We start from the raw sequence: 14,155 nt of genomic DNA on the forward strand, positions 1-14,155 counted from the left end.
ACGGACAGGCTCCACATGACCATGGTCAACATGTGGAGAGTTTAGATTGTCGATCCAAGAACATGTGGGGTATGCATTCATACTTCTTTGCTCTGCAGTGATTGGTTACTCTGAAGCACGGAGGTACATGTAGAATGTGATGAGATTGACCGGTTTCAGTGTCTGCCTATGGAGGGTTTGCATGGTAGCCATCTTGCTGGCCAGGCGGTTTTGTTCCAGAGGGTGTGCACAGAGGAGGTTTGCCTGTGGAACGAAGCAACTGCCCTGCAAGATGGCTACCGCGCAAAGCCTCTGTAGGTTCTGCTGTTCCTACCATATGCCACGGTCGTATGTTTGCCTGCCAGAAGGCCGGTACAACTATAGCTGGCTATCAGCACTAAAGGCAAAGAGAAATAATCCCGCTTTAATATACATGTAGCCATCAAACCACCAGATACTGGCATAAACACCACTCATTCATTTTAGTAAATACTAAATGAAAATGGGATCTTCTTTAGAAGTAATAGAATGTACATTTTGTAGTAAAACTTGATGCCAAAACGGTTGGTATCCCTGCAAACTGTGGCCGCCCTTTGGAAAAGTAGGCATTATGGGAGGGATCCGTAGACAGGCCCTACACCCAAGGTGCTTACACACTTCTCTGCGTAGTCGCAGCGTGAGCTTTTGCATGCGTGCACGCACATAACACAGTGTGTAAGGTACATATACTCCCGTGCAGTAGTTGCGGGAACGTGCACTCGATATTTCACCTCTTTTCTGGGGACCAAAGAACATGAGTTTGCATGGCTGTGCACAGCGGTTAACAGCCATTTTCAAAAGCAGGGATGCGTGCTGTTTGCGACCAGTGAAATTACGGCGCAAGACATGCCATCACCTCTTTGGGATGGCAATTTTGCTGTCGCTGCATCGTTTCGTGCTTTGCAACAGGTGCACGCTAACTGTGAAACAGAAGTAAATTAGAATTGGTCTTGGGAGTTTGCGAAGTAAGGCGGGTAGAGTGGAAGACGATCAGTCCAGGGGAGATGTGAAAGCTGGTAAGACGTGGCACTAGTTCACTGACACCTTAAGATCTGAGCTTGAAGCCCCGTTCAGTCTCAGGCCAAATTGCACTTTTAGGGCAGACAGGACCTGTCCCCCGAACCACTTGTTTCAGATATCTTCTGAGGTGGGTGAAGGTGTGTATTATATCCACGAGAAGGGAAAACCCTGTGGCCATTTCCTGCTGAACGCAAGTGGCGTGCCCCGGAGCACGAAACGGGCGCCCATTGTTCGGCCGAGTGGTCTTGTGTTGCAATGCGGATCAATAATGCCTGCGAAGAGGGACAGGAGCAGAGGATGCCAGCGCGGTCGCGTCCCATTGTCTTTGGTGGGCAGTGCCCGGGGAGGCCTGTGGAGGTTTCTGAGAGGGTCTTGGCTTCATTTAACCCCCCCCCCCCCGTCTCTTGGGTCCTCACAGTGACTGGCCTGGGAATGGGCCCCTCTTTTGTTTTTGACCGTGCACTCCGGAGGGGACGTATAGGTTCCGCCGTTGGTGCTCTCTGAGAGAGACTGTCGGTCGAGCGATGATTCATGGAGCCAGGGACAGTGGCCCGAGAAACCTGGAAGGAAAGAAACAGTTTCAAAAATGGTGTTTAGTGCTTCTTGTGGGAATGCTCGCGTCTCTAGTATGTATTGACCGCATCCCTTCAAATGAGGTGTCAGAGACACAGTGCTTTGTTGTTTTGATTGGCACTCCTTGGCTGTTTGAGTTGCAGGTCTGTTTGTTTTAAAGTTTTGCTACAGAACTGGTTTTATTGGCTAGATGGTGTGCCACAAATGGGACAAATGAATAGGACTGAAGCCAATACAGGTCAGGCTTATTTTCAGTTGAACGTCCCTCTCAAGTGTGAAAGTGGAGCACTTTCGGCGATACGTTTGGCCGTCGTGGCAAGTAATTCCTGCATACGTTTTCAACCCCGCATCCCCACCCCCCCCGGCCGCATATTGTCTAATTTGCTTGTGAGACAGTTATTTTCAGGGGGCTCACATTACACTGATATCATTTTCAAATAATTGGTTTTTAAAATGACATCCTGCCGGGGGGGAGGGGGGGGCGTGTCCAGATGTCCCAATTAAGACAGCTTACGTATCCGCACAGCTGTATTGTTCCAATACATTACCCACCGTGTCTCTGTTTACCTTCCGCGGCGCCCGCAGACCGTTCCTCAAGACCCTGCACAAACTCGCATTCCTTTCCCCCGTGTTATCACAATCATCATTTTTTTTGGGGACTCCCGAAAACCCGTCGCCGAATAATTCCCCCCTTTCCTCCGCTCCACCAAACAAAGACTCGGCGACTTTAATGAAAAGGGTTGGTCTGTTGATTTTGTAACCTGCCAGAAGAAGTTGAACACAAGCCGGCAATCGCTTCCAATTCATCAGCCTGGCCTAATCAAGAAGATTGTCTGATCGCGAGGACAATCCTCCCCTGTTTGGTTCAGCCAGTACAGTCATCGCTAACCCCCTAGCCCCTGTTCCCGACAGAAGAAATAGTTCCCTCTAAAACTGGCGCGCTTTTGTCTCGCCAGGTGAGCCCGTATCGCGTTTCCAAAACGACCGAGGGCAGTCTTGCAGTTTAAGAAGTGGTGATGCACTGATGAGCCCGCTCGTACAAGGGGCGACACACATGCACATGCGCTATGACAGGCATCCCAGCTCCTTCAGAGGCAAATGACCTTATGGCGCTGCCCAGCATGGTGGGGCTCGGCTAGAGACCCTGTTTACTCTGGCAGAGATGGAGTTTTTTTTTGGGGGGGGGTTGATTTCTAAAGCCAGGGAGTTTGGGACTGATGTTGGATTTGAGTGGGTCATTGTCTGAACGCCCGGGTAACCATTCACAGTCTGGACTGGCTTACTAAAAATAAAAGGGATGTCTGTGAATGCTTATTCACTGAATTAGCTTGAAAAATTGTACATGCCTGTGTGTTGATAGAATTGATATTTGTCTGTGGGTTTGATTTGGCCACTGTCTAATCAGCCTGGGTTCCATTGACAGTTTGGGCTGGCATAATGCGATCTTTTGGAAGGAAAGAAAAACAGAGTAAAAAATAAGTCAGCCTTCAACTGAAATGTTTCCAAAAATGAATCAGCATATGAGGATTATAATTTTTTGACAAACTAATAACAGAGAAGAAACCAACTCAACACCGACGGTCGTCTTTATTTGGATGTAATTAGATCAGAAATGATTACCAGTCAAGAGCGGGATTTGTGACCATCTTCATGCTTTATTCCTCATTGGGTTGTGCCCACATGACGATACTTTGCAACATTTCTCTCCGAGTGCCATCAAGACGAATAGTATAAAGAATGGTACTTCGCTGAGTCATTAATCTTCGAGATATGCCAAAATCCATCATCGGTTTTAGATTACATTTGTCTGCCCGGGGGCAGTTTTTAGGTAGGAAAGGCTTTTTTTTTTCCTCCCCCCTTACAAGTGCAGAACTCCTAGTGTATAGAGCGTCAGGGAATACATACGGGGGCCCCGTCAATCTCTCTCCGAATCCACAGGGTAACAGTTTTGTCTTCTGGGTTACAGTCAGCCTGCCAGAGATGTAATTTAGACAATAATTGGATTTTTGGACCACGGGAAGATTCCATGTTTTTTAGGAACCGTACTCCAGTGAGGCCGTTTCGTGGTAAATGCATGGCTGTAAACGAGAGCGTGCCAATGCAAAACTTGACAAAATAAGCACTGGAGACTCCTTCCTCACTACAAATGTATTTCTGTACACTTCTGGTTTCATTTCCGGGGGGGGGAGGGTTGAATATATGGAATGTATGTACATGTACCTGTATGTGCATGTTCTCTGTTATGTATCCCTCCTTGGGAATGGAAGCAAAATCACTGGAAAATAAGTTTATCTTGAAATCTCGATGAAAACAAATCCTCATTCCTGTCAACGGGAACCGAGTGGGCATTGTTAATTCTACGAGGGAAATACGCCGGAGAGCCAGATACGACCGGCGCTCAGGGAGCGGGATATATTTTTTTGGCCAAGAAGAATTGGAAGAGAAAGTGATGGTTTGTACACATTTTTTTTTCCTTTTCTGGACAGCGGCCTTGCCAGAATGGCTTCAGTTTCACTTGTTTGTCCCAGGCTCCCTGAGAGGGCCCACCCTGCGGGCATTGGAGATTGCCGAGTGCGATTACTCCGGATTTAAAGTGTTTGCTTCAAATTGAAAGCTTTGCTGTGTTTTTTTTTCCTCATTCTCGTTTTTTCTCCGTCCGTGCAATGACAACAGAATTTCTGCAGAAACATATGATTTGTTTGTTATGTATGATTATAAATCCTGAGAAGGGCATCAATTCTGTTGGTTACAGATGGAAATCAGTCACTTCCGAGTTCATAATGCATAATCTCTTTGCTACTAAATTACCCGTTTGGTAAAATGAGGATTTTCGGTAATAAAATAAAGTTGTTTTCCAACATGACGTGTTCATGGTATTTTCATCATGTCAGAATGCAGCGTCACCGTCTCATTGTAGCAGTCCCCACGACTCTGTCCGGTCCACATCACCTCCGAAAGTTCACATGAAATGTGAGCTTAGCTGAAGCCTTTCATGGACACTTGACCTGCTGGGGCAAAAGAAAGCAGTGATAAAACGACTTCAGGGTTTTCCAGTTGGCCTTGATTCCGAAAGATGTTGCCAAAAAAACACACAGGGATCAAGATCAACTTCTGGAAAATGATTGGTCTTCAGTGGATTTGTAACTGGACCCTCCACACAAGCAACAGATAGGAACAGTATGAAGTACAGTGGCTTATAATTTCAGACGGGTAACTTGAACGATCAGTTAGCTCTGAGTGAGCGGCTTAAAAAATACGTCCCTCATCCAGTGACGTCAGAAAGCGAAATGTAGCATTTTACTCTGGAAATGGAAAGTCATCCCGAGATAAATAAGAAGCCCTTTGAAGAAAAAAAAACAAAAAACAGGATTTCCACACGGACTGCCACAAGATTAGAATTAATGCCTGGATTCAAATGCGTAGCTTGGAATCGGCAAATGAAGCATTCCTTGCTTGTTGTAATATAAAAACCAGAATGTAATTAGATATGTTCATCCACTGTTCAGATGGGCGAGAAGTGTATTGACACGTTGTTTTGAAGTCAGCCCGCAGATTTTGTACCGTTAACTCCCCCCCCCCGAAAAATCTCCAGCAGCACTGACGTCTTTTTTTTTGTGGGCATTTTAAACTACGGAGTGTCATTTGATGCACAGCGAGTACGGGATGACTGTCATGCCTTGCTGCATATTGAGCACATTCTCAACAGAACTCGAAATTTCTTGACATTTTGGGCAGAATGGCTCTGTCAGCGAAGCCGGGCTAAAAGAGAAAGAAAGACTCTGACGCAAATCCTCGCGACGACTGGATCGTGGTATTCGTGATTGGATTGTAATACCCCTATTAAAACAACTTGTTTACATTTGATTTGGCGCTCAGATTTGCAGTGATCCCATCCACCCCCTCACAACCACAAAGTGCTCCCCTCCGAAAATATCTTGTTATTAATTGCAGCGTTCTCACCCCCGGTGTATCTCCGGCACAGTCGCCCTTTTACTCGTTTCTCTCTCCAGCTTGAGCACCTGGAGACATGTTGCCCCCGAGAGAGTGAAGGGGTAAGAAAAATAAGACGGGTGGGGGGGGGGAGCCAGCCCGTCCCTGCGTTCAGCTTGATTCCCAGCTCGCCTGTTTAGGCACAAATTGACCTTTACAATGGAAGAAGCCGATTCTTTAATGAAACGTGGAGGTATGCGTCAGCTTGAATCCCTTGGCCTCTGCTCTGTGTCGTCGCTCACTCTCTCCACCCCCCCCTTCCTTCCCATCCATGTCACAGTCAGGACACTCACCTGTTCAGCAGGTCAGATGGATTTCGGATGAGCTGTCGCGCTGTGTTATCCGTTTAATTTCCAGCGTGCCGTGGACTGGAGTGAAAAGCGAAGACAGAAAAAAAAAATTACTCCCTTGACAAACTCCTCCTGAATTGCGTTGCGTGATTTTGTTTCTCTTCTCCTTTGATGCAGCAGGGAGAAAAAAGACCATGGACTTCTGAATTTGGATGAGTCGTGTCGTTCCTTGAATTATTAATTTGCAGTTTAAAGATGTCCTCTTGGACAGTTGCAATATTCATTACAAGAGTTGGGATAGGAACCTGCTGTGATGTGCTCTGGAAACGTCAGTCTGATTATCCGTTCCACGGTACTCTTGCAGTGAATGGGCATGATTTATGACGGCTTCAAGGGCTCATTTGGCAGCAAAGATGAGCAGTGGATGAATTCTGCCCGTTAGAAAACATTTGGAACACGATGATTTCCTAGGGGAGTGTTTACACTGGTAGTGGACAAACTGCATGGTAGGGCAGTAAACCACCGTGAAAATTGCATGCTCTGGCCAATCAGCGATCTCATGGGGTATGACATCACAGACTGGCATCGTCGCACTATTGATCCTTCATGTCAGCATTGTTGTTATCATTCCAGGTCGTTAAGAGAATGAATTGCATACCATACAGGTTTTAGCTTCTGCCTAAAATGTACAATTTATACTGCTGGTCCATCTATCCCTGCGCTGCTTGTTCATTAACGGGCTGGACAGATTTTGAAGTGTTGTGGTGAAGGAGTTGCGGCATTGTGCTCCAAACAGCGCCCTCTCGTGATCTCTTTTGAGTTCTTACATTTTACTGCGAGCTGCCCTCAAATATTTCATTCTTCATCAACTACTTGAAGTTTGCCGGAAGGGTTAAGCTGATGGCTGGTACAACTGAAATTTCTCCACACTGATATTTTCATTTTGAAAAATACACAGTATAGTTCAGTATCCCGTGAACCAAAACTTTCTTAGCGATTGTCACATTTCAGGTTTTAAAATTTTTTTTGAATTACTGTGACCTTATTTAGAGGCCACGAATAAAGTGTAGACTTTGGAGCAACTTCTGAGGTCAAGGAGGCATTCTTACAATGGACGGGTTTTAAATCAAAATGCAATAGAATCACGTAGGATGTTACTGCAAAACAAGAAAAAGATAAATAAAAATTCAGTCAAGAAACACACCTAATCTCTATGCAGCTGCTCTCTTTTTTTCTTCCCCTAGCTACCCAGGGACACATTTGACAAAATTTAGTGGGAGAGCCGGTTTAATTATGTCGCGATGAGGACTCGAAAAGAATACCTAAATCATGATTTTTTTCCCTTCCTCTCTCCCCCTCGTCTTCTCCAGCCGTACACGTGTAGGGGCATCTTGAGAATTGAGCCAAAACTAGTTTAATCACGGCAAAATCCAGAGAGGGGGACGGGGGACAAATGGCAGGGAGGAGAGACACACTTTTTTTTTTTTATTATTTTGATTATTCCCGTAGCTTGCACAATCGTGGGCATCTGCAGTGTTAAGTGCGTGAGGCTTGTTCAATCAGCGATTTGTGCCCGAGCAGTAAAGGGGGAATTCAGCCGGGCTCGTAGGAAATGGAGCCTGTCACAGAAGACACATCCGTTTGATTGAGGTCTTGCTGAAGAATTAAAGTTCAGTGTAGCGCGGCGGCCGGCCGGCCGGGGTGCAAATTAACCCGATGGGGCAGCCGTGCTGGGGCATTGGCCCCTCTTCACGCGGATCTCCCTCTCGCTTTCTGCTACAGAGCTTGTTGTCGGGCAGCCCGGACACTGCTGATTTGACCCGTAGATTTGACGATGAGAATCGGAAGAGAGTAGAACAAAAGATAAGGTGCTGTGGAGGAATGGACACAGAGTTTTGAGATCTGGAAGAAGAAAATAAAGAAGGAAGATTCCCGAGGAAGACGCTGTTTGAGTGGCGTTGACCAGATGGGCAGAGGAGATAAGAAACGCATTAACCACATTCACCTTGGCGAGAATTTAGAATTCGTTAATGCTCCAGCATAGGAACTGAAGCCATGCGGGCATCCTGCGTCAATTAAAGGGACAAGGTGTTTTTTTGGGGGGGGGAATCGATACAAGGATTGATTGTGTTTTTTGTGTGCATGTGTTTGGCGATAATTGACGTATGAAATGCACGAGTGGATTGCACAAGCAGTTGTCTTGCGTAGGTGTCGGCGCGGGAACATTTTAAGTCGAGGATTGTGGATATTTCTTCTCTGTGATGTCAGGATGCTTCAGGGTAGCTCTGAAGAAGACAAGTTCCCTTATCTGGTGCTAAGTCCGTGTAAGAGTTCTGAACAAGTTTGCAAAAGACCAAACCAGAAAATAGTTGTGTCTCTCTTTATAAAATGATCCAACCTAGAAAATCAAGTGAAACGTCTGTGTTTTTTGTTGTTTTTGTTTTTTAAATTTTACAGAAAATGTTCAAACTCATGAGGCCTAACCCAGAGCCTAATTTTTGTGGACACCGCCCTGTTATTTTTCTTAGTTCATCTGTCCAAACCATTTAGCTCCTGTGCGTTTGTACCCACAACCTTCTACTATCTAAATGCAGACATTTTTTCTTATTACAACTTAATCAGTGATCAGATAACGCTGATTTGTGTTAACATAGCATGAACATGGACGGTCAGCAGTTTCACAGCGAACTGTAGAGGAAACAAATATTTATTTTGGTGTGGCCTGCATTGAAGTTGAGTTTTCGGGCTACAACACAGCTAGGACAAGCTTCTCTGCCTGGAAGTAAACAGCTATCAATCCCAGCAGCCAGCCCACAGTTGCTTGGAAAGATGAATGGTGCAATTGAGCCCATTCAAAGAAAAAAAAAAAAATTATTCCTTTGAAAAGTCACAGACACTTGTAAACTTATAGCGCAAATTGACGACATCAGAGAGTGGGACCTGTGAATCATAATGCCCCTCAGCGATTGTCAGTGGAAACGTTTCATTTGTAATCTCTTTTGTTTAGGAAAAAATACTCTTCCCCCCAATGCTGTGCGGACCCATTAAGGGGGGAAGGGACCAGGGAGGTGACTCTTAATCCCCCACCTGCACCCGAACCTCACATCCCCGCGACTGGGGTATTCGGGCTTGGAACATCTTCACCTGCCCAGCCTGACTTTTTTTTTGGGGGGGGGGGCTGCTGCTTCTTGTGCCCCAGGGGGAGGGGAGTTCTAGATTGCATCTCTAAAAATTATTCCGGGGTTGGGGTGGGCTAGAGAAGTCTCCTCAATTGGGGGGGGGTAATACTTTGGTGGCAGATGGAAGCTAAGATGTTATTGATTGGCACTGTTCTCCCAGAAGAGGGGGCAAAAATCAAACCGCCGTCCCCAGTACTGGGTCGTCTCCGTTTGCCAAAATTAAGGGGGGGGGGTTGTTTGCCGAAATCATCGGTGGAGAAGGCAGGCATTCTGTACAGATGATCAAAGTTTTCATTTTTTTTTGTGGCAAAAAACAAACGGCCGTCCCCAGTACTGGGTAGTCTCTGTTTGCCGAAATCAGAAGCCCTTGTGTGCCATGCAGCTCAAAGCCGGGGTTGTGCTTTTAATGCCTTTGTTCGTGCCCGGATTAAAGGGAAAAAGTCTTGTTTTATGGGCCTTGTACATCAGAAATTTCTTTTTTGGGGGGGGTGACTGGAGAGGAGGACGGTCAGATCATCTGTGGAGAAGGCAGGCGTTCTGTACAGATGATCAAAGTTTACTTTTTTTTTTTTGGTGGTGGTGGTGGGGAAGAGAGTCACCGGCGGCATGATGAGCCTTGAAACTGTGCTTTCAGTTTGCATGAGAACGAGCAAAGAGAGCTCTTTGTTTGAGACTCATCACTGGGTTGGCTTCCTGATGAAAATGGGCCCATTGGGTGAGAAAACGTTTGGGTGTCCTATTGATTTACATTGGGCCAGATTCTTCCAAAGGCCCAACACTCCAGTGTTGCCCTGAGAAGTTTTGACTCGCTCGTATAGATTGCGTCCTTAAGTTAGCAGATGATGTGAGCATGATTGTAATCAATGTTTTTGTATCCTAATGACAGTTACCGGGTAGTTGACTTGTTCCAGTTCTTGTTTGTGTCATAAAGTGCCTTCATACGAGCAAACTAGAACTTGGCTGATCATCTAAAATGGAAAAAGACTGCTACGTGTTGTTCCAAATCCATCAAGTGTCCTCTCGATGTCTGGGGGGGGGAAATTATCGTTCAGCTCGACGACTGCAACATTCCAGGGCCGCTTACCCGTGCCACCCGCCGCATGAATTCCAACCCAGATTTGGTAACTTCGCATTGATTGTTTCGGTGCGCAAAAATAAATCAGCCGAATGACTAATGCAGAAATTCAATGATACACGCCCTCCGGGCGCTCGGATGCATGACGGAGTGACACTTCAGCCAAACCCATTTGTTTCGGTGTGGTAAAAGTGCGAGAATGAAACCACACAAGCCCCCCCCCAAAAAAAATCACTCCGGATTCCGTACCCATACGATCAAGTTAAAGGTAAGTTTGTCGTCTGCCCATTACAAATGTTTTTTTTTTGCGCGCAGCTCACAATGTGACAAGTGGTTGTAATAATCAGCCATGTTTAATTGCCAAGCAGCAGATGAATTGTGGAATCTGCGGGAACTGTTTGAAGTCAACATGATGAACACATGTGGTATATTAGTATGGAGCTGATGGTATTATGCCAAAGGCATCATTGCATATGGGTCATAATTTGGAATCCACATGCAGGGAAATAGCTGTTCATTTTTACGGAGCCCATGTAATGGATGTAAATTTAATGCTAGTAGGATGTCATATTGGAAAAAAAAAAAAAAAACCAAGAGAAATGACAATGCAAGAGGTCTGTGGAGTTTCCAGAGGGTTGTTGCCGGGGACCTGGGCAGAGGCTTGACATTCTTTCCAAAAGTACTTGTGGTTTTGGAACAGTGAGAAGGATGTGCCAATGCAGTCCCTAATTGATGCGAAGAAAGAAGAGGAATACTGTGGGATTTGCGTTCTCCTTTCCCCCCCCCCCAATCTTTTGGGCCGTAGGCTGTGCTGTCACGAGATGAAAGACAAATTGTATCCAAAATATTTTATCGTTTCCAGATGGGATCTTGCTGTATAAACAGCCCAATAATCCTCACTGCTACCCGAGGGGTGAAAAAATGTGTACATGTAGCTGCGGATTTAGCTCGGCTCGCTCTTGGTTGTCTTGTATCGAGATCTCCCCCCCCCCGTTGTTGGAGCCAGTTTGTAATTGCTTTGAAAACTCTGAGGTGTGGAAGATTTTCGGGGATTTATATGTCGTTCCGTGGCTCGCCGTCGTGTCAGGAACGCTGACAGTAGCTTGTGTGCATCTGTCAACTGCGTCTTTGTGGTGTAGGGGGGAACGTGTGACATCTGGGGAACTCACTAAAAGTTGGGCCGGAACGGTTTTCAGCACGACCTTTTCTGCCCGGCTGTCGGGGAATGGCTTTGACATCCCCGCAGAATTGGCGTGGCCCTTTCAACTGCAATTAATGTAATTCAAGGCTGGAAGCAGCAACAAATCCTGTCCATTTTTAAAGATGCACTGGCAAAGTCGCAGTTGACACTTCAAAGCTTCTCATTTCTCCCCTGGCTGTTTATTCAGAGCTTTTGCTTATTACCCCTGTGAATTGATCCCACGTGTCTGTCAAAAATCTGTTTTCTCGTTAGTTTCCACGTCTGCACCACCTTACCCGGCCTGTTTTTGTTTTCTTTGATTGTTTTTTTCTTAATTTGTAAATCGTTGGTACTGTTTGTCTCAACCCTCAGTGCCGCTGGGATCCCCCTGCACGATGAGTTATAGATGTACATGTGACATTCAGTTGAGCAAAAGAGGCTTCATCGTTTCATGTAGAAAGTTAGTGCAGTACCTTGAGAACCCTTTGAAACAAACCGAGCGGCTGGGGGTGGACACCCGGTGGTATTCATGGCACAGCAGATCCAGACCAATGCACAAACAACACTTACCAGACAACCACTGGGTGCTCCAGCAATGTTTAGACTGGATGCGCTCGGCATGCCAGTGTGAGCTTCGCTCCGTCCACCCCTCAAAGAGAAATTGCTCCTGGTGCCCTGCATCTCCCCGGCGCACCGTCCTTTTGTGAGGTTGTTTGGGTATGGCTGGCCACGCCACACAGTGGCAGTTTCTCTCCTGTGAGAAGGTTTAACCACCGGCCCAGCCAGCCCTGCCAGGTCTGTTGTCGTAAATTAATAAGCTCTATTGTAGTGCCACAACAAACAAAGTTGGTTCCAATGACTGGTGATCATTTCATCGCCATTTGGCACTGCCTTGTCAAAGTATCGGCTAAGTGCTTTTATGGAGGTGTCTCATGACTTGAGGCAAAGATTGGAAGGGGTAGGATTAGACTCCAAAGCAGGCTGCAGTTTGAAAGTAAAGGTAATGTTGAACGTCACATTTGCATACTCAAGTCATAATCATACATCTGCAGCAACGTCTTGAAACCAAGACTAGTGGCAATGGTACAGAATGTGGATGGCTGTTTCTTGACATTAACACAAAAGGATCACTCAGTTATCTTCACAGACGTGCGAATATTTTGATACCTTAGTGGTCACAGTGCCCCCAGAGCTTTCTGATTACGCTTCAGTGACTTCACTGGCTCCTTCTAAACCTCCCTGACACTCAAGACATGACCAGCACCCAATGTATTTCCCAGCCAACCTGTGAGGGACCATGCTGATTCAGGGGACCAACTAAAATTACTTCTACTCGGCTTAGCACGAAGGGAGTGGGAATGGAGATGCCAGTTTTCCGCCCGAGTTGACCACGATGTCCAATCAAGCGAAGAATTCTCCCCCCCTCCCATTTTACAGTCGTCCCAGTTTCCAGCTGAAACGGCTTGTGTTGTTACAGTTGCACAGCGAAGTAATTTTCACCCCCAGTCTTTTAAAATTCTAGGGGCTCGGTGGCCACTTCTCCCATTCTATTCCCTTTTGGTCGGTTAGGAACTGGCGTCCAATTTTTTTGGGGGGGGGGCCCAGCATCTGCTGCAGGAACGGCCAATGTGAACTTGGAGCTGTGCCAGCGTCCCTATTGCTCTTGCATGGTTGTGACAGTTGTCTCCGGCCCTTTGTGGGCTCGTGTCTGTTTTTGTTGTTCTCATCTCTTTGTGCTCAGCCAAAACAAAGGCGTTTGCCGTGGTAAGGCGGGAATGACGGGTTTGTGGTGCTTCGAAGTTAGCCTCGATAATTTGCTGAAGAGCACTAAAGTTTAGCCTCCCGCGCCTTTGTTTTTGCAGGCCGGGGTGCATTGGTCGTGACAATGTTTGTGCAGTTGCTGAGGTGAAGACCAGCAGCGGTCTCCTCTTGCAGCCAAATGTTCTCCATTTCCACCAGGGTTTCTCCCGGGAAGGTTCAAATTCATTTACAAACAGAGCCTGTTCCAAATATCAAATTAAAGTATGCCAATGTGCTGTCACCTTCTTCAAGAACAAAGCTACCCCCCCTCCCCTTGATGACTTATTTGTGGTGGAAAGAAAACGAGCCTCCTCGAATCACCTCTGAATCTTGGCTTGTTGCCAAAACATTTCACATTCACATTTACATATGTGGTCAAAATGTACTCTTGGACTGAAAGCCACCAGACCTTTTCTATTCCTGGACATCTGCTCTGCTGGTTTATCAAAGGTTCCGGAAAATAAAGTGGATGTGTTGACCAAGCAGCTACAAGGAATCGGAAATTGTAATCAGACCCGCTTGAAAAGTCCGAGCAGTTGTAAACTTTTTGCCCACGCCTGAACACATTCGGAGTGTGCCTTTTTAAACAGAATTCATGTATTCGGGAGTGAAGGCTTGCCACAGGAGTCAATCCATGCTCCACTTTTCTGATTTTTCCCACAAGTGGGGAAACACAGCCTCAATTCAGATCTCGCATTCATCCGCGCAGAAAGAATGAAAAGAAAAAAAAAAAAAATCTGAAATCCCTCATGCAGGGGAAAGTGTCAAAATTGCCGGTGGGCCTTTCACGTTTGATTCGCCAAGCTTTTTTTTTGTAGCTTTTTTTTTTTTTCCTTTTCCTTCTCCCTCATGCACGGACGACATATTTTTTCCGGGCGTGCATCTGCCACAAAGACTACCTTGCTCTGTCCCCCCCACAGGGAGTTTACATATTCCTATCGCCGACAAGAAGTTTCTCATGCAGGGGAAAGGTGTCAAAATTGCCGGTGGGGCCCTTTCACGTTTTGATTCGCCAAGCTTTTTTTTTGTA

This window comes from Acanthaster planci, linkage group LG16, assembly GCF_054643075.1.
Source record: "Acanthaster planci isolate LZ-2023a linkage group LG16, COTS_SCS, whole genome shotgun sequence".
In the NCBI taxonomy this organism is placed as follows: Eukaryota; Metazoa; Echinodermata; class Asteroidea; order Valvatida; family Acanthasteridae; genus Acanthaster; species Acanthaster planci.